This window comes from Monopterus albus, unplaced genomic scaffold, assembly GCF_001952655.1.
Source record: "Monopterus albus unplaced genomic scaffold, M_albus_1.0 scaffold111.1, whole genome shotgun sequence".
Classification (NCBI taxonomy): domain Eukaryota; kingdom Metazoa; phylum Chordata; class Actinopteri; order Synbranchiformes; family Synbranchidae; genus Monopterus; species Monopterus albus.
Window position 1 is genome coordinate 2709900 of NW_018127991.1, and position 26364 is coordinate 2736263.

Below are 26364 nucleotides of genomic sequence, written 5' to 3' on the forward strand. Positions count from 1 at the left end.
GTTATACACATCGTAATAATAATATTAAACACCCTGTCTGCTGACAGTCATCAACTCTTCTCTCTTGTATCCTTGACCAGAAGTACCCTGTAGAAACTCATAAGCAGGCCTAAGCATTTAACAGTCTAACTAGACATCCTATCTCCACTAACGTTTCTAATACATAAAGTATCTATCCAATAGCTATCTGACTAAAAATACCTAACACAATACAGCACCTCACATTGGAGACTGTTAGTTGAGTAGTGCTAACTAAGACAAAACCTGAGGAGAGCTCCTTTCATGTGACCAAAGAAAACTGAAGTTTTAAAAAGTGCAGACGAAAACTGCATAAGTGAATAACTACCACCACTACTACAAACACTAGTACATTTACATGTACTGATGTTTACCATACCTACACTGCTTGATTTGTTCTTCTTTTGTTGAAGAATTAATAGACTGACCAAAGTCTCAAAGCAGGCAGATAGCTCACTTATAGACAGAACATAATGAACTACAACATTACAAACACCTGGTATCACTATAGCACGAACGCATTGAGACTGTTGAGTTTTACAGCTTTCAGATTCTGCAACAGCACAAATATTTCTGTTAGATCCAGTCTTAGCAATAAAATCACTGAGCTGGAGCTAAAGAAGAGCCATTTTGTAGCAGCAGTAGCCGTTAGCTTACAACCATGCTCACTCCAATGCTACTACACTGGCTAATACACAGAGAGAAAGAAAGAGAGAGATAAAGACAGGAACACAGATGAAACGGAGCTAGTCAGAAAAGAGGGGAAAATGATGCATAAGGTGAGAGATTTGGAGACAAGAACTGTGATGCAAAGGGGGGAGGAAAGAGGGAGTAGCTGTGTAAAGCAGAGTGTGAGAGAAGAAAGTGAGAGAGAATGACAGAGCATTGATCGTCCATTTATCTCTCACTGCAGTGGTAGTAAACAATCAGCCAGCCTCCTTTGTCCACAGCACCAAACCACACCCCCTCCTTTTATCATGCTCTCCTTCTCTCACCGTTCATTTCGCTCTCCTTCCATCCATTAATTTCTCTTGTTTTCTATAATCCTCCATTATCGCTCTCTACGATAGTATGTCTGTATCTATTCCACTATCACTCATCTCTCTCTCTGTCTCTCTGTAGAACTAGGATACTTTCTTGCTAATGCTAACTAGCAGCTACTTCTAACAGGCTAGCTGATAAAAAAGACAGACAGATGAAACTGATTCATACCTTGGCTGATAGTAATGCACTCCTTTAGTAAAAATAGAACCCGGTTAACAGCCAGTCAGTGTTGCTTCTGTTGGCAGTGCTGTCCTCTCTCTCTCTCTCTTTCTCTCTCTCTCTCACACACGCTAGCTCATCCTTTTCTCACACACACACACACACACACAGACCCTGCTCCTCCCCCCACCCCATCACCCCCCCTCCACACACATACACACAACCCACTCTTCCCACTCACACACAAATAAGCATTCAGTTAAGGGTTACCCATAAAGCATTGCGCCACACAAAGACAAGGGGGTGTGACCAATCACACACTGCCTCACTCTGCACTCTTTTTTCCCTCCTTCACTGTGTAATGCCCACAGACATGGTGGGCTGGTGGGCGGGCTGCCAAGAGGGTTGCCATGACAACACATCCCCAGTTCTTATTTGTTGTTATCATTCGCACATTCACACTAACATGTATACACACAAACATACATACACTCCACACTCCTGTTTCCAGTCTACTACACTGTGTCTGTGTGTGTCCGCATATGCTCTCTTGCCAGTGTTGCAGTACTCCAGCTGGGTTCTGATGTGACCTAGTTAAAATACTAAGGGTGGATGTAGGACACACACACACACACACTTTTGTTGTCATCCCACAAGGGAATTAAATATTGACATAAACTCATTTTCTGGAGACTTACCTTACCATAACCTCTTCTAACCTAACCCTAAATGTAACCTTGACCTAACAATAACCTTAAACCAACTTACCTCTAAAGTTGTTTCTCATGTGAACAGTGTTGCCAACTATTTCCAATGGAAAGTAGCTTATAGTTACATGCGATACTACTTATTTCCTTTCTGATCCGATACTGTTGTACCCGGTACTTTTTACCATACTGACTCTGAGAGACGAGGCAGTCCAAGTAACTACAAAACAGTGCTGATTTATTCCATGAACACAGGTAAAAATTAACATTACACGCTCAGGCATCTTGCACCTCCAAACTGCTCGCAGGCAGATGAAAGATGAAAGACCCTGAACCCACCAGGCCTATACATTATATCCCCTCGGTTGGGCTAGCCCCATACTACACAGAAACGTCAACCGAGACGTCTCTCTCACCAGCTTTACAGCTAGCTCTAGCAATAGTCAAAACATGAAGCAAATCAACGTGTGAATGTGTATGTCTGTTGGTTAAGTGGTGTGTAACTAAAAACATTCTCACGACCTCTAGTACATGTCGTGTCTTAAACATAAGAACATATTATGGCTAAGGCTACAGTTATACACGTCGTAATAATAATATTAAACACACTGTCTGCTGACAGTCATCAACTTTTCTCTCTAGTATCCTTGACCAGATGTACCCTGTAGAAACTCATAAGCATGCCTAAGCATTTAACAGTCTAACTAGACATCCTATCTCCACTAAACATTTCTAATACATAAAGTATCTATCCAATTTCTATCTGACTAAAAATACCTAACAATTCATTCAAGAATTATGGTGAATTGAGATATAATCAATCAAATATGCTCCCTACAAAATGTTTCTGTGTTTGCGGTTTAGTTGCAAAGGAACATAATTTTAAAAGACAGGGTTTGCTGGTTTGAAACTCAAACTGAACTGATATGAAAGTCTTGAGAATATTACAGTAAACTCGTCTCACAATCGACACTTAATCATCATCACGGCTTAAAGCGAACCCTGACCCAAGGGCTTTTTCTTTACATTCATTATAGTATGGGCTATGATTTGTGTATGCACAGGGTGCTGTATGTGTGAATGTAAGCTGAACACCATCAACAGACATACTGTAGCACATGCCATGCTGCAGAAAAAATGATAGTCATGGTAAAAGTGGCCTCTTATGTCAGCACAGAGTGACATTTTGAGTGCCTACATCTGTAACAGAATGAACAGTATTTTATGAACACACTACAAATGCATGCAATATGTTAAAGTGGTTGGAACTAAAAGTGTTTTGAAACTATTAAATGAAAGGGTAGACCCCTGATAAAGCATTTACATCCATAAAGTTGGGGGACCCAAAAGAGACAGTTTTTTAAAAAATGGTCACATTTGTGCTATACTGTTTGAAATATCCCGAATTTGACTTTCCAGTATGAGTCAAATTCAAAAAACTCTTGAACCTACACTTCCCATAATGCACCTCAATCGCACTTTTCCTCAGACCTCTGTGCCTGGTAAAATTAAAATTTGTAATTTGTCTCTAACCCATGGCAGAGGTAACCCTGTTGATCACTAAGGCATATTTCTCACATTTGAGTCTCAAACAGAAAAAATAATGCAGCTGTGTTTAGACATGCTGAGTGGCACTCTTCATGACAAGTAAACTGATCTTCATGTGTAACAGGCAGTGAAGCACATGTAACTAAAATGTCGTGAGGCGCTTTCAGACCGAACAGTTTAAGGGACTTCTAGGGACTAACCCACTGGAGAGCTACCCCAAGAACTACATACTTAACATTGCTAACACAGTTTTTAAAAAAGGGTAGTTAGCGGTCCTGTAGTCAACATGCATGTACATCACTCATGGAATAAGTGGTATAGATAATGGATGGATGGCTGGATGGATGGATAAAAACAAAGGCTCGACTGGAGTCCCAGTCGACTGACGGAGTCTCTCAACTAATGACCTGACTATTTGACTATTGGGGACAGCCCTAAGAATAACAGCTAAAACGTTAATGCTGAATGTGTAAGGACTTTGCCTTGGTGCAACATTTCAGACAATCACGTGTCTTAGTGAGCTGGCTTTGTTGAAGGCAGAGCTTGGCACAGCTCGGAACTGGGCAGCAGCACGATTCTGCACGATTACCCCCAAGATTACCATGTTTCTGCTAGAAACAGATGCACTTTACTCCCACTGCTCCTGTGGAACTATTCATTGTGTATCAGGGCAGATTGTGGTTGTGCTTGGCAATTTCAGGTGTGAATTATTCTAACTCTGCGAATGTGGACAAGCCTTTTTTACATTGATCTCAAGTAAACAACCCTGAGTAAATGAAGCGTAAAAATTAGTGGATTTCCCTTTTAGCTAATATGTGATGTTGAGTATTGTTACTGAGTACATGCATCAACCATGGATTATAAAAAAAATAGATCGGAAGTGCCCTATTTCCGTGTTCACAGCCACCTGCTTAGCTGGGGTACCTGATGGTAGTTGTTGCCGTGGATACAATTCAGTATCCATGGCAACTCTAACCATCACCATTTGTGTCTATTCATTACATACTGTGGTTTCCTTGAATGAAATGCAGGTGGTGTGTGGTGTCTACTTAAGTTAGCTGTTTTGTGGAAACAGGCAGTTAAAGTGACATGAGTGTGTTAGCTAACAGTTACAGTAGTGTGTTGGCTAACAGTAACAGTAGTTTTTTTTTTCTATGGCCATGTGTATGTATACTGAGTGGCTCCTGGAGCACAGGCATTGCAGTGAACATGTAAGTATGTCCCCATCATGCTTTTTTGCATGGAGCCAAATGAATGACTTTAAACTGTGGCACTGAAAAATACAACTTGGCATTGAAAACAAAATCTGAGCTGGAAAACAAAACCTTGGCCTTGAAATACGTATTAAAAAACATGTATTGGCATTTGAATAAATGTATTTAGCCTATACTGAGAAATGCTGCACTGACAAAAAAGTCTAGTTATCACATTTTTGTTTAATATTTTTAGGATTCTGATGTGTTTTCCAGTGACAGTCATCTGTAGGGGTGTGCATTTCTTCCTCTCACACATTTAGAGTTGTATCTTGATACATGGTCCAAAATTTGATATAAAAATAATATAGCAATATTGCATTTAATTTAGCTTCTGTTTCGAAAAATTATACATATATTAAAGTGTATGTGTTTAGGATATAAAATTAAAAAAGAGATAGTCTTATCATAAGATATGTTCAAGAGTTTAACTCTTTCATTAGGAAGTAGTTAAAGCTGCAACTACCCACAGTTGGAAGTTAGATTGTCATTGTGTTGTATATTTTTATGATAGAGAGAAAAACATATTAAAAAAGAGATAGTCTTTCCTCAAAGCAGATTTGTATTTCAAGCAACAAAAACCAAATGCATAAAACAACAATAGTAAACAATGGGCACTAGTGCACAGTAAACCTTTGTACTCTGTCCATCTGCTGCTTCACACTGCTGCTGCTGTTGCATACAGTGCTTGAATGCATTTTTCACTGAAATCCTGCTGACTTGATATTAGGTACCTCAACTTAATCATTTGTCATCATTTGTCTAAATCTCACATTTTCAACAGCACAGGCATGTGTCCTTGTAAATGAAATACCTTACAGCTTTAGTTATTGACTTCAACAAGGTAGAATTATCAGCTAATATGCTCTGAAAATAGCTGCTAACATTAGTACTGTTACTTGCCTCGAGCTGACTGCTCCCACAGCTGACTGTACTGTTTCCATTGGTTCAACACTGTGGCATCTTCATAAGTGAGTAGTGAAGTTCTTGGTATACTCGACACAAATGTGCATGTTTTGCACTCTCAAAGTACTACAAACACTACTGTAGTAACACTAGTACTATAAATTTCCTCAAGCCGATTGCTCCTGCAGCTGTCTGTACTGCGCATACCGTTTTTTCAACACCATGTCATAGGGAGTTTTGTTGTACCACCAGTACACAAGTGCTGCATGTTTTACACACTGCAGTTCTTTTATAGCTATAGCAGGTCAGTTTGCACTTTAGCACCAGTGATAGAGGAAGTCTTCACATCATTTACTTAAGTAAAAATAATAAATGTACTGTAAAAGTAGCCAACTCTGTCCTGCATTGAAAATGTTAAGTAAAATTAAGTATTGCTTAAAGTCCCCACGGCGTGCTAATTTTGCTTGTTTCCAGCCATTTAATGTTTAATCTTGGGTACTTCTAGATTAGCTTGGCACCCCTCATAACTCCAAATAGTTAATAGTTCTGAAATAATTATTTCAGAATGATAAAACCAGAGAGCCTCTTCCTAAAAATGAGAGGATAGTTCATGAACGTGCAACACTCCTGTTGCTGGTGTTCAACAGAACAGTGAAAAAAAATTCTTTCTATCCTTACAGGCATTAACAGACATGCACCTTTTTTTTTTTAAACTTATGGTTAAGTCCCACTGAGTAGTAGAAATATCACTTTCAAGTAGCTCCAAGGTCGGTAAATCCACCCCGTGGTCACTGTGTCTTCCCCCACATGACCACATACAGTCTCAAAGTAGTAAAATTAATTCCAACAGGTAGTGTTGCACTGAATGTTGAATGAACATGAATTGTTAATCCGCTCGTTAACCAGCAACACATCACATGCAGCACACACACTGGTCTCAGGCAGTCAAAACAAACAGGTACTGTGCTCCGAAGGAATCCACTGAGTTGATCATTAACTACTGTGAGGGGCTTCACTGGCTGGCTGAACCTAGGTTAGACCCGGTCAGGTAAAACAACGGGTTCCTGTACAAGAACATTCTTGGACATGCAGTAACCTCAGGCCCTTTATTTTTCTCCAATCCTCTGATCACAATGCAGGCAGCAGGAGGTAAAATAGATCCACAAAACCAGGCGCAGTCAAAATATTCTGCTTTTACAATAACGCCAGCGGGTGTTTTTTTTTTTTTAAACAAGGTTTATTGAAAACATACCTAACAAACAAGACAATTAACATTTTGCTAATATGGTGGAGGCACTGGTTGATGTCAGGCTAGCTCACATGAGCATGAAATGGCCTGGAGATAACGCCCATTCAAGGAAATCCTTAAACTATCACAAAATACTTTATTTTGATCTTGCGAGCGAGAATTTGCGAAATATGTATAAACTGAGTGGCTTCAGGATAGAGGTACTAAAACATACAGTATGTACACCTCATTTTTTGAGCTTTAGGTCATGTCTAAGATGATAATTCATTGTTGTAACATTGCAGATAAGTCAAAAAACAAGGAACACCATGCTTTTAAAGGCTCTTTAAAAATGGAGAACATATTTTCTTAGTGGGCATTTCAGGACTGGTCATGACAAATACTGGGGGGACAATTTCCTATTTTTCAAATGTTACAAGTAAAAGTCTTACATTTGAAATGATACTTAAGTAAAAGTAGAAAAGTATTAGTATAATATCATACTTAAAGTACCCAAAGTAAAAGCACTCATTATACAGACAGTTTATATCAATGTTATAGTAAACATGAGTGAAATACACTGGTAGTAGCCGAGTGCTTTTAATGAGACTCTTACGTTATAATACTCCCTTCTAATGTACTCATATATGCCATGGGTGCCAGATCATAGAATCTAGAGTCCAAGCAGGATCTGATCTCAAAGGCAATTAAGTCTTTAATACATGTAGGACATAACCTTTTGTGCCAGAGGATTACCACCCTCCCTACCGGAAACTCCAGTGAGAATACTGTTCAAGTGATTGTGGTCTTCTGCATGCGCTTATTTATTTTACTTTTAGTGAGTTAATGCACTGTCATTAATTGAAAGGGACTAGACTTTACCACATTGTGGACAAGCAGCTCACTAGCAAACCACTCTAAGTTGAACCTCTATAGACTAGCCTAATTTAATAAGAAATCCAGCGTTTCGAAGCCGATGCTTCTGCTCTGTCCAAAAGGGTGCCCGAAGCTCACTTCCTCTTTTGTCACAGTCCTTACAGTCCTTTCATATTTCTTATCCAGGGTACAGTCATGATTTTCAGTCTGCACGTCCTTGTCTGGTTGGTCAATGACACAGTCCATTATCTTGGTAGATGTACAGTTCATCCCATGAAAGGCAACAAAATACAATGCTTTATCTTCATAGGACAAACTGCCCATGTGACAATCATATTTCTGTTGGACAACAGAGTATAATTGTATAATTGTTCTGACATGTGCATTCCTAAATACACTGTATGTCCTTTTTAGCTTCTACATGTGTGCACCCAGGATGTGACAAAAGCAAGCCTGTTTTCTTCAAAACATGATAACAGTTACTAGTTGCCTCGGGAAGTTGGTAAAATGAAGCTCATATGCAAATGACTTCAACGGCTGAGCTAAAATGACATTTCAGTTTGATGGCCAAAATGACACAGCAGTTTGACAGGAAACTTTAAGGCTTGCCACAAACTTCACATTTCCAAACATCACTTTTCACATTAAAATCAAACACTTTCAAACATGAAATCTTTAATTCCTTGTTGCAGTAAGAAGAATGTATTTCAGCAGACTTCTAATATCATCAACCCATAAACACATTTTAAAATAGTAAAATCAAAATAAATGGTAATTAAATATTAATTTAGAAGTAGTAATAAACAGCAAGCCACAACCTCTACTCACTCAAGTCATATATTTTATGGTGAATCTAAGCAAAGAAACTTTATCTGTAATGTAGTTCACACAAACATTGTAAAAGTAAGATAGTGTATACTTTGTTAAACACACAAAGTTATAATCCACAACAAACAGCGATCTGAAATGATAATCAAAAGCAGTTAAAATCACACCATGCTCAATATACATCAGCAGCCATGTTAGGCTTGAGAACATAGAGTTGTTAGACCCTTTTTACTGGGGCACGTGCCCTAGTATTGATCTGTTGTGCTGCAGTAAAATCAGAAGTTTGAGTTTTAACAAGATCCTATATTTGGCAGTGGATTAATTTAGACTAATAATAATAATGGGAAAAGAAATGATCTGTTATAATGCAGAATGTCAAAGCAAAATGCAAGCTGAGGAGCAGCGGTCAAGGTTCGTACACCACTGTGCCAAGATATGCATGTCTTGCATGTCATACGCGCACATATTTGTTTAAGTTGCAGCCTTTTGCAGTTATATAAATGCACAGGCCGCCATTGTGATTGCGATTAGATTAGCCATTCTCAAGCAGCGGGCCATGGGCCTCAGAGCACCATCTGGTTGGCCGCGGAGTAGTACGGCAAAGGGTTAGCTTCAAATAATAAATATTTGTTGTTGTTGCTGTTATTATCTTATTTACTAAGCTAAGGATTTACTAAATTTGCTTAAGAATTCACATAAAAGGTGAAATTAAAATGCATAATTTCAATGACTTTTTAATATCACCACTCACAACACATTATCAGGAAGTGACAAACCTGTTTTACCTCTGTTAGCTACTGTAGATAACCAGACGATGTTTTCTTGGATACAGTGACACAAAATGGATTGGTTTTTCAAATGAAAAAGTGAAATGGGAGACAACCCTGTGCCAGTAAAATCTCCAAAGCGTGTGGTGAGGAAATATGACCCTAAATACAACAAATACATACACTGAATACATTTTTTTCCCATTTATTTGACAAGGTGGTCCTCAGAAATTTCTTAACAATTAAACATGGGCCTCAGGTTACAAAAGGTTGAGACCCCCTTGATTTGGGAGCAGTCGTTACGTGTGGCCTGTCCAGTCTTAGAAGGTTTCAGTCAACTAAATGTGTGCCCACATTCAGCAGACTTTGTTAGCTCCCTAGTACAGTGTGTGTAATGTCTGATTGATCTCAGTTGTTAATAGTAATAAAAGGTATCTGTAACTTCATAAATGTGAATTGCTTGATTCATTCTTCCACAAAAGCTTACTCTTTCATATTGGCATAATTCTATTAGAGTAACTTAGATTGTTATATTACAACTACCGCTACTTTTGTTTAGTTTGATTAATTTTTTGAACGTTTTAATTTATAAACAATAATATAATCTATTTGCACATAGTTCTTTTGTAAATATGCAGATAGTCCCACCGCTGCAGAAATGTCAGAAACAGAAATGTCAGAAAGAAACAGGCTGCAGAAATGTCTCTTCACAGTATGTGAGCAGGGTGACACCATTTGTCGTAAGTAAAAGTGGCAAACACTTATTGCCTGTCTCCTCGTCTCCATCAGTCTCTATTGTCTGAACCCATCAATTTTCCCTCATTTTGTTGTATTGATATCGGTATCGGTATCAGTGATACCAGCTTGGATTTTACTTGGTATTGTTAGGTTTTTTAAGTCAGATAGAAATTAGATAGATACTTTATGTATTAGAAATGTTTAGTGGAGATAGGATGTCTAGTTAGACTGTTAAATGCTTAGGCATGCTTATGAGTTTCTACAGGGTACATCTGGTCAAGGATAACTAGAGAGAAAAGTTGACTGTCAGCAGACAGGATGTTTAATATTATTATTACGACGTGTATAACTGTAGCCTTAGCCATAATATGTTCTTATGTTTAAGCCACGACATGTTACTAGAGGTCGTGTGAGAATGTTTTTAGTTACACACCACTTAATCAACAGACACACACACACACATTGATTTGCTTCATGTATTGACTACTGCTATGGCCAGCTGCAAAGCTGGTGAGAGAGACGTCTCGGTTGACGTTTCTGTGTAGTATGGGGCTAGCCCAACCAAAGTGATAAAAATGTATAGGCCTGGTGGGCTCTGGGTCTTTCATCTGACATCTGCCTGCGAGCATGTTGGAGGTGCAAGATATCTGAGCGTGTAATGTTAATTTTACCTGTGATCCTTTGAATAAATCAGCACTGTTTTGCGACTGGTCCATTTCCTGAGTAATGTCCCGGACCAACAACAGCGGTATTCCTGTGCCAGGCTGAGCTGAGCTAGAGATCCGATATGCGGTCCTGAGCTGAATGCTTCCCTGATCAGAGAGTGACCTCCTGGTTGCAGTCAGAGCTGTGAGCAGTCCCATACATCAACTGGCCGGCCAGAAACGATAGGTACGCGGAACCTTTGTTATACACAAACTCCGCACATTGAATTTATTCTAAATTAAAGTTGATGTGTGGAGCTGTCCATTTTAAAAGTACCGGGTACAACAGAATGAAGAGCTGCATTTTCACACTAAAACAGAAGAAGTCATAAGAAATGGTGAGGATGATGAAGGCACAAAGCAGCACTGCACAGCACAGCACTGTCATGCCATAGGCTCCAGTTTGACTCTGCACTGAAGTTGACTCTGAATGCATTTTTTAAGTTTTGCTCTCATTTAACCAGGACCTGTGAGACACGCAAACGAACACAGCGGCCCCTCTCTCTCCAAGTTATGTGCTTAACAATGTGTGTTCGCATTTGACGTGTTTATGTTCTGGTGTGCGTAGTCCAATGTCTACGTTGCGCTCAAGATACAGTCACCACTGCCTTATGGATATAGGGAATAAATCAAAACATTTCAACTTGGACCAGGAAGTTGCAGAGGAACTTTGAGGCCTGGGGCTTCTCCACCGGATTCCGACATCACCGGACACACCACCTACACCACCCCCTGAGAGGAGGCGTCTGAAGTGGTGTGAGCAAAAACAGAAGCGGGGCAAACGTGGAGGCATCCAGGCTAGGCTAGCAGCTAGCCCACACAGACCCGCGATACCATCCCTCATTATGGCCACTGGTGTAAGATTTGAATCTTATAGGCTCTAGTTACTTTATAAGCTTTAGTTACTTTTCAGAACTTTATTTTTCCTTGCTTATATATATTAAAACTGTATTGATGACTGCCATATTCAAAGTAAAACTTTGGAACTTTATGCTGCAAATTCTGTGGAGACAGGATGTCTGTGCCTTCAAGTAATCAAATGGCCTATTTTACATTTTAACAAAGACCTGTTGGCCTGGTTTGCACCTTCACCTAGGCCCGCTTAGCTCATTCCAAGTTCTGCTTTGTCATGTGGTATCTTGCAGAGAAAGGGGGGCTACAACCTGAGATGACCACCTGGCCCGATTAGCATGCTCACTAGGTCTGTTATGGTAGCCCCCCTCACCAGGAGGGTGAGGGAGGACTGAGGTTGGACTCAAGTGTGCAGACCCAGGTGCTAGGGGAAAAAACATGACGGTAGCAGGTAAAGAAAGAGAACACAAAGTATCAAAAGAACATAACATGGGAAGGTACGGTACGTGGATATGTATAATATGTAGTGTAGTGTAGTGGGAATTAGCGTAGCGCGTAGGTAGTGTGGTAGAGTCAAGCCAAAACGCACAGTGTCTGTCAGTGTAGCATTCTACCAACATGTACAGTCCGCGTTACTATGTTAATGTTCTGGCAAAGACGGAGCGTCTGCCAGAGGTTTATATAAGGAGGCAAAGGTAATCATCGGGATGCACCCCAGAGGAGAGACGGCGCCCGCCGAGCGGCCCTGACAAGGTCCTGCTTTGTCCTGCAATAGCCTATACAGATAGGGTGTCTGCAGTGCAGATAACCAATTGTTCAGCATTCATTGATTAGCTGCCACCTGACAATCACAACACACACACACACGCACACACACCTGGTTTAGATCACATTTCAGCAAGCAGGCGCAGGCAGGGGTTGACCTGCTCACACCAAATGGCCAATAGGATTAGGAAGTGTGAAATGTTGTTCAGGGCGGACCAGCCCAAGAAGATAAATGTAATGAGAAAACGTAACTCGTGGTCCAGAGAACGGATTTCCTGCGTGAGCTGTCTCTCTGATCCCACCGCTGTATGACTTCACCTGTGCCCAGACTTTGAGTAAACTTCCTGTTGATTTTATACAGTCCTCTCCTGTCTTCACTTCTCGCGCTTTCAGTAAAAGAACCAGGTAAAAATCTAACACTGGACAACAAAATAGACCACATACAGCTCCTGAGATCTGCATGGCATGATGTGAGGGATTGCTGTGTTTTCATCTTTAAATGACAACATCCTGGACTCCGCTATCCAGCTAGCTGGGCTAACATGCTACCAAGCTGACTGAGTAATTGTGGAAGGAGGTAAAACACATGGAAGGGGAGTTTGTGTTTACATCAGCAATGCTTGGTGTCGGGACACTGCTACTGTTCATAAACACTGTTCTCTGTTGGGGTAGTTTATTAACATCAAGCGTTGGCCTTTCTATTTATGTAGGGAGTACTCAGTAATTCTGTTGATAGCTGCATATATACCTCCCACCGTTAACACCAGCAATAGGAGTGAGGCACTAAATGAACTCTACCAGGCCATCAGTGAACAAGAGACAGCGCACCCAGATAGATTCCTCATCGCAGCTGGGGGCTTCACGCGGATTTAAAGGTTTTATTGCCCAATCTGCACCAACATGTGGACTTTCCAACAAAAAGAGGATGCAGCCTAGCAACAGCGAGAGCCAACCTGTCCCCTGGAATCAGGCAGGCAAAATGCCAATATAGCAAGAAAATATGTGGACACTTCAGTGACACTAGAGATTCACAAAGTCTCTGGAGGGGCATCCAAACCCTCACAGGTTGTAAACCCCCAACTCGGAACTGTGATAGTGACATCTCTCTGCTGAACAGCCTCAATGACTTTTTTGGCCGCTTTGAAACATAGAACACACCAGCACAGGACCAACAACAGTACATCACTGGCCAAGAAGGCTCAATCACGCCTCTACTTCCTCCGCAAACTCAGGAGACCCAGTGTCCCACCCCCCATCATGCGCTCCTTCTACCAGGGCACCACTGACAGCGTCATCACTGGGCGGTACGGAGGCTGTACTGCCTCCTGCAGAAGGACCCTGCAACGCATAGTGAATACAGCCAACAAGATCATCAGCACCCCTCTGCCTTCCCTCAAGGACATCTTTAACACCCACCTCACCTGCAGAGCCATTAGCATTGCTGATGACACCTCCCACCCTGCACACTTCACTTCAGACTCTTGCCTTCAGGCAGAAGGTGTCGGAGTCTTCAGGCCCACTCCACCAGACTTACAAACAGCTTCGTCCACCAGGCTGTGAGGATGCTGAACACTGTCCATTACCTCCCCACCTCTGCTCCTCAACCGTAAACCACCACAGAACATAAAATGACATAAAAAGACTACCCCTGCTGTTTGCACAAAATCAATACATTCCCCATTTTTGTTAAATTATATGTGAATCTGCTGCTGACTGTTTTTTTTCCATCATATCTGGTCATTTCATAAGCTATTATGCATCCCATCACCAACGCCCCTGGTGATGCTGACCACCTGACAATCTTCTTGTTATTATTTGCACTACTGTGACTGTTTGCACATGGCTTTGAGTTTCATCATAGTCTATTAGATTGTACCATGTAGTTTATCCTTATTACTTTAATTCAGTTTTCATATTCTATTTATTCTGTGTTTATTCTACTTTTATTCTATTTTAGATTTTTAAATGGTAATGGAATTCAACATTAGGTGAGAGAGAAACAGTATTTTGATTTTTCTGCATGTCCTGCACATATAGTGAATTGACAATAAAAAAATCTTTGATCTTGATCTTTGATAATAAAACTTTAAATAATGCTGTAGTCAGAAAATTGGTTATTGTGCTGGAAGATATTTTGGCAGAATTAAAATGTTGTCTGGGAATATTTTACTGATATGTATCATATATTTGCAGTTGCAGTTTGTCGGACGTAAAACAATGTGACAATCAAATAGGCTACTTTCCCTATAAAAGGTATCTGCATTTGCAGTCGAGTTGCATAAAAACATTTTAGGAGACAGTGTGACTGAACAATTAGGCTATCAAATAGTAATTTGGTGTTTTTTTTAAAAAGACAGTGCAGTGGTAACCTTACATAGCTGTTAAAACTCCATTCTTTCCCTCTCTGTGTTATAATGTAGGCGAATTGACAGCATTTTTAATCTACAGACAATTTTATGTCTGCCAAATTGTCAAAGTCAACATAAGTACAGGGTTATGACAGCAGCTGTGTGATAAACTGCATTTTAACTGAGTGTTCACAAAGAAGTTATCTTTTCATTGTAATAGCATACTTAATACTGTTTCTGTGACCTATGGTGCTGTGTTAACCATGTTTAATAATAGATCTTTGACTAGATATGTAAAGCCCAGTGTAATAGATTGTAATTATGTATGTGGTGTAGTACCTATACCTATATGGTCAGACAATTCAGGAGCCTACTATGCTGTTTGTGCATCCACAAACAATATACCAGGAATTGCAATACCTGGTGGCAGAAAGGAGAAATGCAGGCTGGATTGGTGAAGAGTTAGAAAGACTGCATTACTGATGCCACCGTCAGGGCACCGCAAACATCACACAATGAAAAAATATGACACCTTTAATGCCTATATCTGTAAATAGTGAGCTCTTTGTTGATTTGCAGGCAGTGTATCAGAGCTCCCAAACAGTTCCCACTACACCTTTCCCAGTCAAGCCACACAAACTCACTCTCAGCTTATGGTAGTGTTTCTGTATCTGTTGGTGTACAGCACCTTTGTGAATGTAAGCAGGGGAACTCTGACACAGATACTGTGGAGGATAGAGATTCCTTTTTCTGTGTTTGTTGATTGTGTAGTCCTTCACACTGTGAAAGCAGCGGCTCCTGCGAGGATCTACAGAGGCTGTTGGTCGCAAGTCTGACCTGGACCATGCCCTCCTCAATGTGCTACTGTTAGTCTTCTTCATCTTCACCACATCAGCTGGCAGACAACAGGAGGACAGTAAATCTAGATTAAAGTCCAAATTGGTCTCCCACAAGCAAACCTCTGAATATTTGGATCAAATGGTTGACCCAAGGCTGCAAGTTCCCAGTTCCTCATTTAAATTCCAGTGTGTAGCATTTGGATTAATAATTCAACTAAAACAACTCTAACAACCACCATGTTATGAAATAAAGAATTCCCATTCCACGGTGGACCAGACTCCCTCATTGTCACATCAAAATGAACATGAGCAAAAAGTCCACAAAATGGTCCAGGAGAAGAGTCAGGGTAGCAAATGTTGTGGGCATGTTACCTCCAACTCTACATACACACCTCTCCTTCCTCGTGCTCTTTCACAGATCAAACCAAAATCACCATGGAACAACTACTGATTTGTCAGCTAGTGCTCCTGTGGTGATGTCTGGATTCACACACACACTGACACACATACAACAAACATACATTTAGCAATGACAAGCTGAGGGATTACTGCTCCAGTGGCTAGCTGTTAGCCTAGCCTGGTGTCTTTTCCCAGTGTCAGATTTGTTACGTCTTATCTTTAGCAGATGCATGAGGGTTGAGGGGACTGGGTTGTTTCAGTCAGTCAGAGGTGGTCACTGAGGGGGGAGAGGGGGTAAAAAGACAAGCCTGGATCCCTGCCAGACAGGCAAAAGCCTGTGGAGAAAACAGTAGGAAAAAAGGAAGGAGGAAGAGAAGGAGGGGGTGCTAATACAAAAGAAAGCGAGAGAAAAGAGTATACTCAGCTGACAGACCAACATAATCTCCATGGGAAAACCTGACACAATTCTCCCTTCTACTGCAATCCACCCATGGTCATTTCTCCAGGACCCCATTCACACAAACCAAATGTTAATCCTCTGGGGAAAAAGTGTGTGTGTGTGTGTGACAATGTGCACAGCTGAGCAAAGGGGTGATGGAAGATGTGTAAAAGAGAAAAATCCACAAAAAAAGCTACATTTAGTCAGGATAAAAAGTTAATCCAGAGTGAAACAAGCAATGCCTCTGCTTCTCCTTTGTCTTCTCTTTTACCCATTCGCCTCTCTCTTTCTGCCTGCTGTTGCCTGTCTGCACTCACTCTATTGCTCACTGTGTTGTTGTGGGAGCGGCGAGATGGGAGGCAGAGGGGAGGTAGAGAAGGAACAGGGTAAGGCAGAGATTGTGTCAGTCAACCAGCAACTCCATGTCCATGAGCCTGTCAGTCAGCACAGGGTTCTAAGGTTGACTCTAGACAACATCACACTGACCACATGCTGCAACACTCACTGCAACAGAGGCAAGATAGTGTTTCTAGTCAGTGATATGTCGTTAGCGAGTGGTCTGCAGCACAAACTCACTACTGTAAGCCTTCAGCACATCATCTATAAACCAAGCAACAAGAGCTCAGCCACTGAGCAAGTTTAAAACCCAGATCAAAGTATACATAAACTTGACCTACTTATTTATTGCTTCTATTTTTAATACTTTAGGTACATTTTTGCAATAAGTGACTTAGATAATTTTACTTAATATTTTCAATGCAAGACTTAATTGAAACTGTACTTTTACAGTGTGGTATTAGTACTTTTACTTCAGTAAAGGATGTGAATACGTTCTCTTGTGCCAACATGCAAGCTAACATATTGATATAAAATAATAAAATAAGCTAAATCTTATTTCAGTGTAGTGCCGTGCATAGTGCATGTACTGTATATGCTCAGTCCCTCTGTGCCCCACTTTATTTCTCCCACACAAAAACACGACAGCCTTGAACCTTCTGTGAACAGGTCCTCCTCTCCATGTTTGTTTTTTTTAACAAAACACTGTCAGTCGCAGAAATCCAACTCTTCTAATATATTATTAGCAATCTAGTAAGGCTGGCTACAGTCGGGCTTTATGTTTGAAACATTATACCTCTGCAAGGAAGTCATATATCTCATCCAATATTTGATCAAAACAGATGTCTCTGTCTACCCATAGAGTTTCATGCTTTGTCGATACTATGGGGGTGCTACATCCATCCATTATCTATACTGCTTATTCCTGAATAGGCTCACAGGGGTGCTGGATCGTATCCCAGCTGACACTGGGCGAGAGGCAGGGTACACCCTGGACAGGTCGCCAGTCTATCACAGGCAAACAAACACAGCAGCACAGTAATTAGTGCTGTGACCTTACAGTAAGGCTCCAGGTTTGAGCCCGGGCCAACTAAGAGTCTTTCTGTGCGGAGTTTGTATCTTCTCCCTGTTCTTGTGTGGATTCTCTCCGGTTACTCAGGCTTCCTCCCACAGTCCAAAGGAGTGAATGCGGGGTGTGTGGTTGTCTGCCTCTAAGTGTCAGCCCTGTGACAGACTGGCGACCTGTCTACGGTGTACCCCACCTCTCGCCCAATGTCAGCTAGGATTGGCTCCAGCCCCCCCATGACCCTATTCAGGAATAAGCGGTGTAGACAATGGATGGATGGTACTGTAGGTTACTTTAAATCCATTAGTGCCCAGTTTTTATTTGCTGTGTTTTACCATGGTACATACACCAATCAGCCATAACATTATGACCACAAACAGGTGCAGTGAATAACACTGATTACCAGCAATTGCCATAATTTGTGTCAAAACATCAGCCCCAAATCAGTCAGATCTGAATACCAAAACACGATACACAGATTAGATTCAGTGTGACTGAGTTTCAGAGAATTTCATTGACTCTTATGTCCACTACAAATAATTGTCCATAAACACTCTTAGAAATAGCAGAAAACGACTCTCCTTATAATTCCTAAATCTGTCTGAGTTTCAAACAAAGTTGTCAGTGGATCCAATGGTGCGTAGGAAAGAGAAACTGCGATAGCAAATTATGTGTACTTCATTTACAGAAATGTAAAAAAATACAAGCAATGTTACAGGCCACACAAAAATAAGTGAACCTATGGCAATGTAGGTATAATTATAAATGCCTTATCTTAAAGATTAATAAACTGTAGGTGCCACCAGAATGCATTCAAATCAATTAGACAAATCTGTCTCAACTACTATCAGTCTCAAAAAAGTCAGTCTTGTGAAATAATTAACCACAAACATGGAATTTTAATTAATAATTAAACTATAAAATAAATCTTTTTTTAATTATCAGTGTATAAGTGTATATCAGTTTATAGCTTAGATATAAATATATTACAACTAGTCTCAAAACCAAGAGAATGGTAAGGAAGTAAACTGAAGGTATTCTGGAGTTCTTTTCGATGGTCGAGGTTAGCTTCAAGTAGGATTAGCAAAAACCACAGTAAATACCACTGATCATGCTATAATGGGGTTTATAACAATCCAAAGCATTAACCAAACAGCAAAAGCATTAGCTGAAGAGTAATGGCATTAACTGGATAGCAAACATCAAGCGAGTTACAAATGCCAGACACAGCTTTAGAATACAAGGTGATTACACAAGTGTCGAGGTTGTCTCTGTGTATGTGTGTGTCGAGGTTGTCTCTGTGTGTGTGTGTGTGTGTGTGTGTGTGTGTGTGTGTGTGTGTGTGTGTGTGTGTGTGTGTGTGTGTGTGCGTGCCTGTGGAGATGGGGGAAAAAGGCACTCTTGCCTTTCTTCTTTTTAATCAGAGCAGAAAATCCCAACACACACACAAACAGGGAGGGTTCGAAATTAACACCCACCAGGTGCCAAATGCAGGTAAATTTTCCATTTGGTGAGTAAATCCCAGAAGACTTCCCGCCACACTGGCAGGGAAATGTGTAGCACAATGGTCACTGAATAAAAACATGAAAGCCTCTACTGTGGGTGCCCTGCTTCTGTCTGTGTCAGAGTTTAAGACACACACACACACACACACACACACACACGTATTCTGTGAAAACCCGCCCCTACTCTAACTCTGATTGGCTTTCTGAAACAAGAGTAAAAATGTGCTTTAAGACGCAGTTACACGTGTAAAGCTTGAGTGATACGCGAGCTGAAAAACGGGCAGTGTAGTCAGATGAATTAATTAAAATAGGAGCATATCGGACACACGTGTCTCAGAAACATGGCTGAAATGTTATTGGTGTAGACACAGTGTGACACTTATTGTACAAATCTGTCTAACTACTCATCTGACCATAACCATAGCCATTAAGAGGCAAAGGAGCAGCAGGTCAACACAGAACACGGGTACATGCGTGTACATGCACCAGACTGACAGAGAGGAGACCAGAATTCATGGACCGTGCAAAGAAGAGGGTGAGTATGATACAGAGTGAAGAGTCTCAGGAGGAGCTTTAAGCTGGTTCAAATGGGTTTACAAAACTTCACATCTACCTTTGTTTGACCCTTAATTTTGCAATCAAGACATCTTGAGTTGTGGCTTTTAGATTTTATTTCAAAAATGGATTAATAAACCTATTATCTGCTGATTGATATAGCCTATTAAAATAATTTTGCTTCAAATATTACCTCTTTATATTTGTGTTCAACATAATACCTTACCTAGCTTCTTCCACCTCAGGTTGTTAAGTAAAGTCAAGTCATTCCTTTCTTTTAATGATTTTGAGACTGTAATCCATGCTTTTATTAGCTCCTGCCTTGACTATTGCAATGCTCTATACCAGGGGTGTCAAACTCATTTTAGTTCAGGGGCCGCATACAGCCTAATTTGATGTCAAGTCGGCCGGACCATTAAAATCATGGCATAGCTCCATCACCATAGCTATAAATAACAATAAATTCATGTTTTCCCCTTTGTTTTAGTGGAGAGAAGTACAATCACATTAGGATATTTTTATATTTAATGAACTATCATTTTACAAAACATGTTATGAACAACTTAGATTTCTCAAGAAAAATGTACCATTTGGTTCAGTTTATCATTTACATGTGTGCATTACAACTGATCACAGTGATTGGACAAAGGCACAAAACTTTAAGTCACAGGTATTTAGAACTGAAAGATATGGTAGCCTATTGCACTTTAAGATTAAATCAACTTATCAAGATATATATCAAGATATTTTTACTCCATTTTCCACATGTAATAATTCTCAAAACTTAAATTGACTCCCCACATCTTACAAACCAAAGTGGTGGCCATTTTAAATGTATAAGAAAGCAAGTAATCACCTGGCCTGTAAATATAAGATTTATACATGAAACATACATAAAATTTATGACCAAACTCTTTTGTAGTGAAGCTGGTGACTAACTTTAAATTGCACAATTTTTAACTATTATTAAAGCAATGATTCATTTTTACAGAACTGTATTTTTTGAGTGAGTATTTTACAAGAATCAGTCTAGTTTAGACTACTTTGTTTTTGCTCCTCAAACTTGGCATCTTTTAGCCTGCACAAGTGCATCAGTGTCAGGCGTCATGTCCTGAGTAGCAGCCAGTTTCAGAATGTTCGCGGGGGTTAGGTTCCAGACACCCCCGCGATAGGCGAAAATCCGCGAAGTAGGGCATGAAAATCCATGCCGATTCCATCCTCACAATGTACTTATTATGGGAAGTTACCACCCTCTTCGCCGTCGTATTAACTGTAACACTTGCCGTCTTCCGTATGGATTCACTGATGCCGTCATGGCGGCCGACACTCACATAACTTCGTCCTTCTTTTGTTTATTAATTTAATTTACAATATTAATTTATGACACGAAATTGCCATTTTTAATAGAATTAAAAAAAAAAATTAGGACGTACCTCCTCGGAAAACCCGCGGTAATATTTTACATATAATATATTTGAAAACCCGCGATATATCAAGTCCGCGATAGCCGAACCGCGATATGGCGAGGGATCACTGTATTGAGGTGCTCTATAATATCCACCATATATGCAAGGTCCTGCAGCCATTCTGGAGATTCCAATTCCATCACTGGTTTTCCTTTTGTCTCCATAAACTGTCCAATTTCCTCTTGTAGCTCAAAGAAACGCTTCAGCACAGCGCCTCGGCTTAACCATCTTACTTCAGTGTGGTATGGCAGGCCACGGGTAATGTTATTGTCACCAAGAAGGCAGTCAAACAGACAATGATTCAGACCTCTGGCTCGGATAAAATGAACAGTTCGGACAACCACCTCCATGACGTGATCCATTTTTAATGCCTTGCAACACAATGCCTCCTGGTGCAAAATACAGTGGAATGTCCAAAAAAGCATCTCCTCCATTCGCGGCTTGTACTTTCTCTCTGAATTTTGTCACAACACCTGCTTTTTTCCCCGATTATTGATGGCGCGCGCCATCTGTAGCCAAGCTGACAGCACGCGACCAGTCTACTCCGACTCTGTCCAGCGCACAAACAAGAGAGCTGAAAATGTCCTCTGCTGTTGTGGTGTCCATCATAGGCACCAACTCAAAGAACTCCTCTGTGACGGCCAATGTCTCATCAACTCCATGAATAAATATAGCCAGTTGAGTAACGTCTCTAATGTCAGTGCTCTCTTCAATTGCGACAGAAAATGCAATAAATGACCTAGCTTTGTGTTTCAGTTGGCTGTCCAAATCTGCAGATAGTTCCGAAATCCTCTCTGCAATAGTATTCCTCATCATGCTGATGTTGGCAAAAGCTTGTCGCTTCTCGGGACATACGAGTTCTGCAGCCTTCAGCATGCATGTTTTGATGAACTCACTTTTGCAATATGGCTTTGATGCTAGCAATTACTGTATGTAGCTGGCTTTTACTGCTGCATCACTGACCTCTCGGCTCTGAGTGAAAACAGACTGCTGTTTTATCTTCTCTCTTCTCAGTTGTCCTTGCAGGCTGTTGTATTTTTCGCCATGCTGAGTCTCATAGTGGCGCCGAATATTATGTTCCTTGAACACCGAAACATGTTGCATACACACCAAGCACCCAGGTTTCCCGTTCACCTCTGAATAAATAGGAAGCGGTCCATTTTTCTTGGAAAACTCTACGCTCGGTATCCACTTTTCTCCTTTTAGACAAAGACATTTTGGCTAATGAGGGTGTGAAGGCGAGTACAAAAGTAAGCAGATGTATCGTAGTAATCACTGAACATTAGCTGTGTCTATCTCAGCATTGTTTTGTCTTTTTCTTCTTCTTCCTTCAGCTGCTCCATGTCTAAAACAGTGCAGACAATTTAGGAATAGCAGTTTATTAAAAAATTATTCTAGTTCATGTCTCATTGCATTTTTTCACTTTCAGATTTATCCTGCGGGCCGGATTGAACCCCTTGACGGGCCGGTTCCAGCCCGCAGGCCGTACATTTGACACCCCTGCTCTATACCATGGTGTTAACCAGTCCTCCCTCTCTCGTCTTCAGATGGTTCAAAACACTGCTGCTCGTCTTATGACAAGTACCAGAAACTATGAGCATATAACCCCGGTACTGGCCTCACTCCACTGGCTTCCAGTCCGTTTTAGAATTGATTTTAAACTGTTGATTCTTGTTTTTAAGGCTCTTAATGGTTTGGCACCATCTTATCTCACTGAATTAGTGCATTGGCACAAACCTACAAGATCCCTCAGATCTTCCAGCCTGTTTCTTTTAGACATTCCTAGGACCAGATATAAACGTTGGGGTGACCGTGCTTTTACTGTTGCAGCCCCTAAATTGTGGAATAGTCTACCTTTTAATGTTAGATCAGCTACTGACCTCATTACTTTTAAATCATTGCTTAAAACATATTTATTTGCCTTGGCTTGTAATGCACAGCAGGGCCTGATGTTTTCCTTTTAATCTAATTTATTGAACATGTGTCATCTGTGTGTCTGAGTTATTGTTTTATTTTTTTCCACTGAATCTATTTTATTTTAGTTATTTATCGCAATTTTATTCTATGTAAAGTACTTTGATCAACTGGATGTTGTTTTTAAAGTGCTATATAAATAAATTTGATTTGATTTGATTATTATTGCAATGAAATCCTGAAGCAAATGTGTATGTGATGAAAAAAAAAGGGAATTTATTATTTTGGTCGGTAAGAAATATGTTTGGCTGGTGTGAGCCCTCCTCCCCTGTACAGCGGTCACCCCCCATGGCAAACACAATGCATACCGCTTCCTATCTGAAAACAGCTTCACAGAGTAACAAGTATTAGCCTGTGCCTTGCTTTGGACCGCCTTCCAACTGCGAAGTTGTCGGCAACACAGGAAGGTCATTCACCCCACTCCCACCGCCATCAGCTACCATGATACCAGTTACCAAATAGAATCAAATTTTATTGGAAACACTGCAACTTGCAGTCGATATACACTCAAAGTCACTTTATTAGGCACACCTGTACAACTGTGTGCAATTCAATGCAACACTTCCACCTTAATGTCTGTGTTTATGAAGCTCAAAATGTTTCAGTTTTTGGTTAAACAGTCATAAATGTATAAAATCTAGCCACAGGGGTTGCAAGCCAGTGACTTCTGTGCCGGTCCCAAGCCCGGCTAAATAGAGAGGGTTGCGTCACGAAGGGCATCCGGCGTAAAAACATGCCAAATTTAAACATGTGAATCATCAGTGCGAATTCCATACCGGATCAGTCGAGGCCCGGGTTAACAATGACCGCCACCAGTGCTGTTGACCTACATGTGCAGAGGAGGGATAGTGGTTATATTGGTACAAGGATGTTGGAGACGGAGCTGCCAGGCAAGAGGTCAAGAGGAAGGCCAAAGAGAAGATATATGGATGTGCTAAAAGAGGACATGAATGTGCAGATTCTCAGTCATCCAGGTCATAGTAAACTGAAAAAACCTTAGAAAAATCAACTGGACTTAGATTTCTAGATCAAAGACGTTTCACCACTCATCCAAGAGGCTTCATCAGTTCTGTTCAGAACTGAGGCTTCATCGCTGTGGCGACCCCTAACGGGAACAGCCGAAAGAAGAAAAAGTCATAAATGTATAAATTCAACTATATGTTTATTATTGAGGTCATAGTTAAAGGTGGTGTTGTACTTGACTACATTATATTCAAAGGTGTTCCTAATATTTTGACCCTCTCACGTATGTAGGTGGGGAGGACTAAAATATAGACACCTCTGAATATTATGTAGTCAGTACAACACCACCGTTAACCTTAACTATGACCTAAATAATAATAAACATAATTGAATTTATACATTTCTGACAATTCCACCAAAAACTGAAACATTTCCAAACTTATAATTTGATTTAGCGCTTTTACCTCCTACAAAATCCTTGGTTATGTTAATTAGAATAGTTTGCAAGTGCACAATTTTAAACATAACAAGGCTGTAAAGACTGTATGTAAGGCTCATAGTGGCCAAAGTGTGCAGCTGCACTGCTGAGTACGCCGAGCAAATCCCTGGGTTTAGTGACAGCTGCCCATTCGTTGTCAATGAAAACAGAGTACCGTCACTCAGTACACCCCAATGTGTGAGACAGGGACTGAAAGAGGCCAGCACAAAGACAGCCCAACAGCTGGGAAAAGATCTATTCTATTCAGCGACAACCAGGCAAGATCCTGATGGCAGAGATTCTGAGCCAGACTCAAAGCTGTTAACATTTTCACTCAGGAATGGTATTGTGCAGTTTTATTAAGTTTTTACTTTTTTATCAGGAGGCAAAGTAACCACTTAGATTGCAAACATGTGGTCAGTCTATCCAAGTAATGCTAATTAAAAAATTTGTTCTGACATTGTCGGAGATATGAAAGCTGGTATCTGACCAATCTCGTTCAGAGCACAGCTTTCTGTCAGCGAGGACACCGGTGTTCTAGCTGCACATTATACTGTATCTGCATTTCCACTGCTGGAACCTAACAAGCTAGAACCGTGCTTCCCTTAACTGTCATCTGGCATAACCTCACAGATAGACATGGACCATCCTGCTTTGCTTTTCCATTGTATTTTGTGCTGTGTTGGTCTCTGTCTAGTGTAGAGAGGGGCTGCACTCCTCACACTCACAACTGAGCAGAGGTCATGAAGGAACACTCCACAGTGCAGCAATCAGCCAGTAACAGAGACTGTGTGAGCAGTTTATCAAACAGCTGTTGAAGAAGCAGAACACAAACTTGCAGAAATGTGGCGTCTTCGCTGCTTTGCCCGTGGTTCACTCAGTGAAGTCCCCGTTTTATCCCAGACCAACAAGTAGATGTATGTGATGTCCATCGATTTTCTTGAATAACTTCCAAACTAATAATGGTATCAGTGTCATTTCAAATGCCAGCAGTGGGTTTTCATGGCCAATCTATCACATTGTCATCATAGGGTCAAACTATCATGGGAATATTCCTTTTATAGCATTATGGGGAAAATGAGTTGCCCCTTGTCAGAGGTTTGCACTCTGAGTACTGACTGTATTATTCATTTAAAGCAAGTCAGCAGCAGCACTGCTGCTGTCTCAGTGTTGAATGACAGTAACAATACCTCCACATAAAAAGTAAGCAGAAGAACAGAGCAGATTTAAACTGTACTTAGGGAGACAGCAGTGGGGGACATGAGCCACACAGTGGGCGGCAGTCCACAGCGGCCCCACATGAGACCGTATCTCTCTGAACTCTCAGATATTCATAACAGCTTTGGTTTTAATTAATATTATGCTGATTTCACCATGGTGCACAAAAATACAGGACAAAATTAGACATATTGAAACCTGGATGATCCTGTATTATAAGGAAACTCCTATATACCCAGCAACCATTGGTCTGATGTCAACGCTATTTGAACTTTGTGTTCCTGGCCGAAAGGGGTCCACTTCAGACAGCAAAAACTGTAAAACGGGCACCAATCAAGTCAGAGTGAAAAGGGGCTTGAGCACCACCTGGAATCTATCTGTGCAC

At 40.7% G+C, this 26364-nt stretch overlaps 1 protein-coding gene across 2 annotated transcripts in view; it reads right to left on the bottom strand.

The window, feature by feature from the left end:
• Positions 1 to 26364, bottom strand: part of LOC109966427 (storkhead-box protein 2-like) — a 64420-nt gene that overhangs the window by 36311 nt on the left and 1745 nt on the right. Inside the window, exon 1 of one of the 2 annotated variants that reach the window (XM_020611252.1) lies at positions 1231 to 1306. The exons of the other annotated variant lie outside the window; for it this stretch is intronic. The gene's annotated coding sequence lies outside the window, so the exon portion shown is untranslated. Of the gene's footprint in view, positions 1 to 1230; positions 1307 to 26364 lie in introns of those variants that run through there. 2 annotated transcript variants of the gene reach the window in all.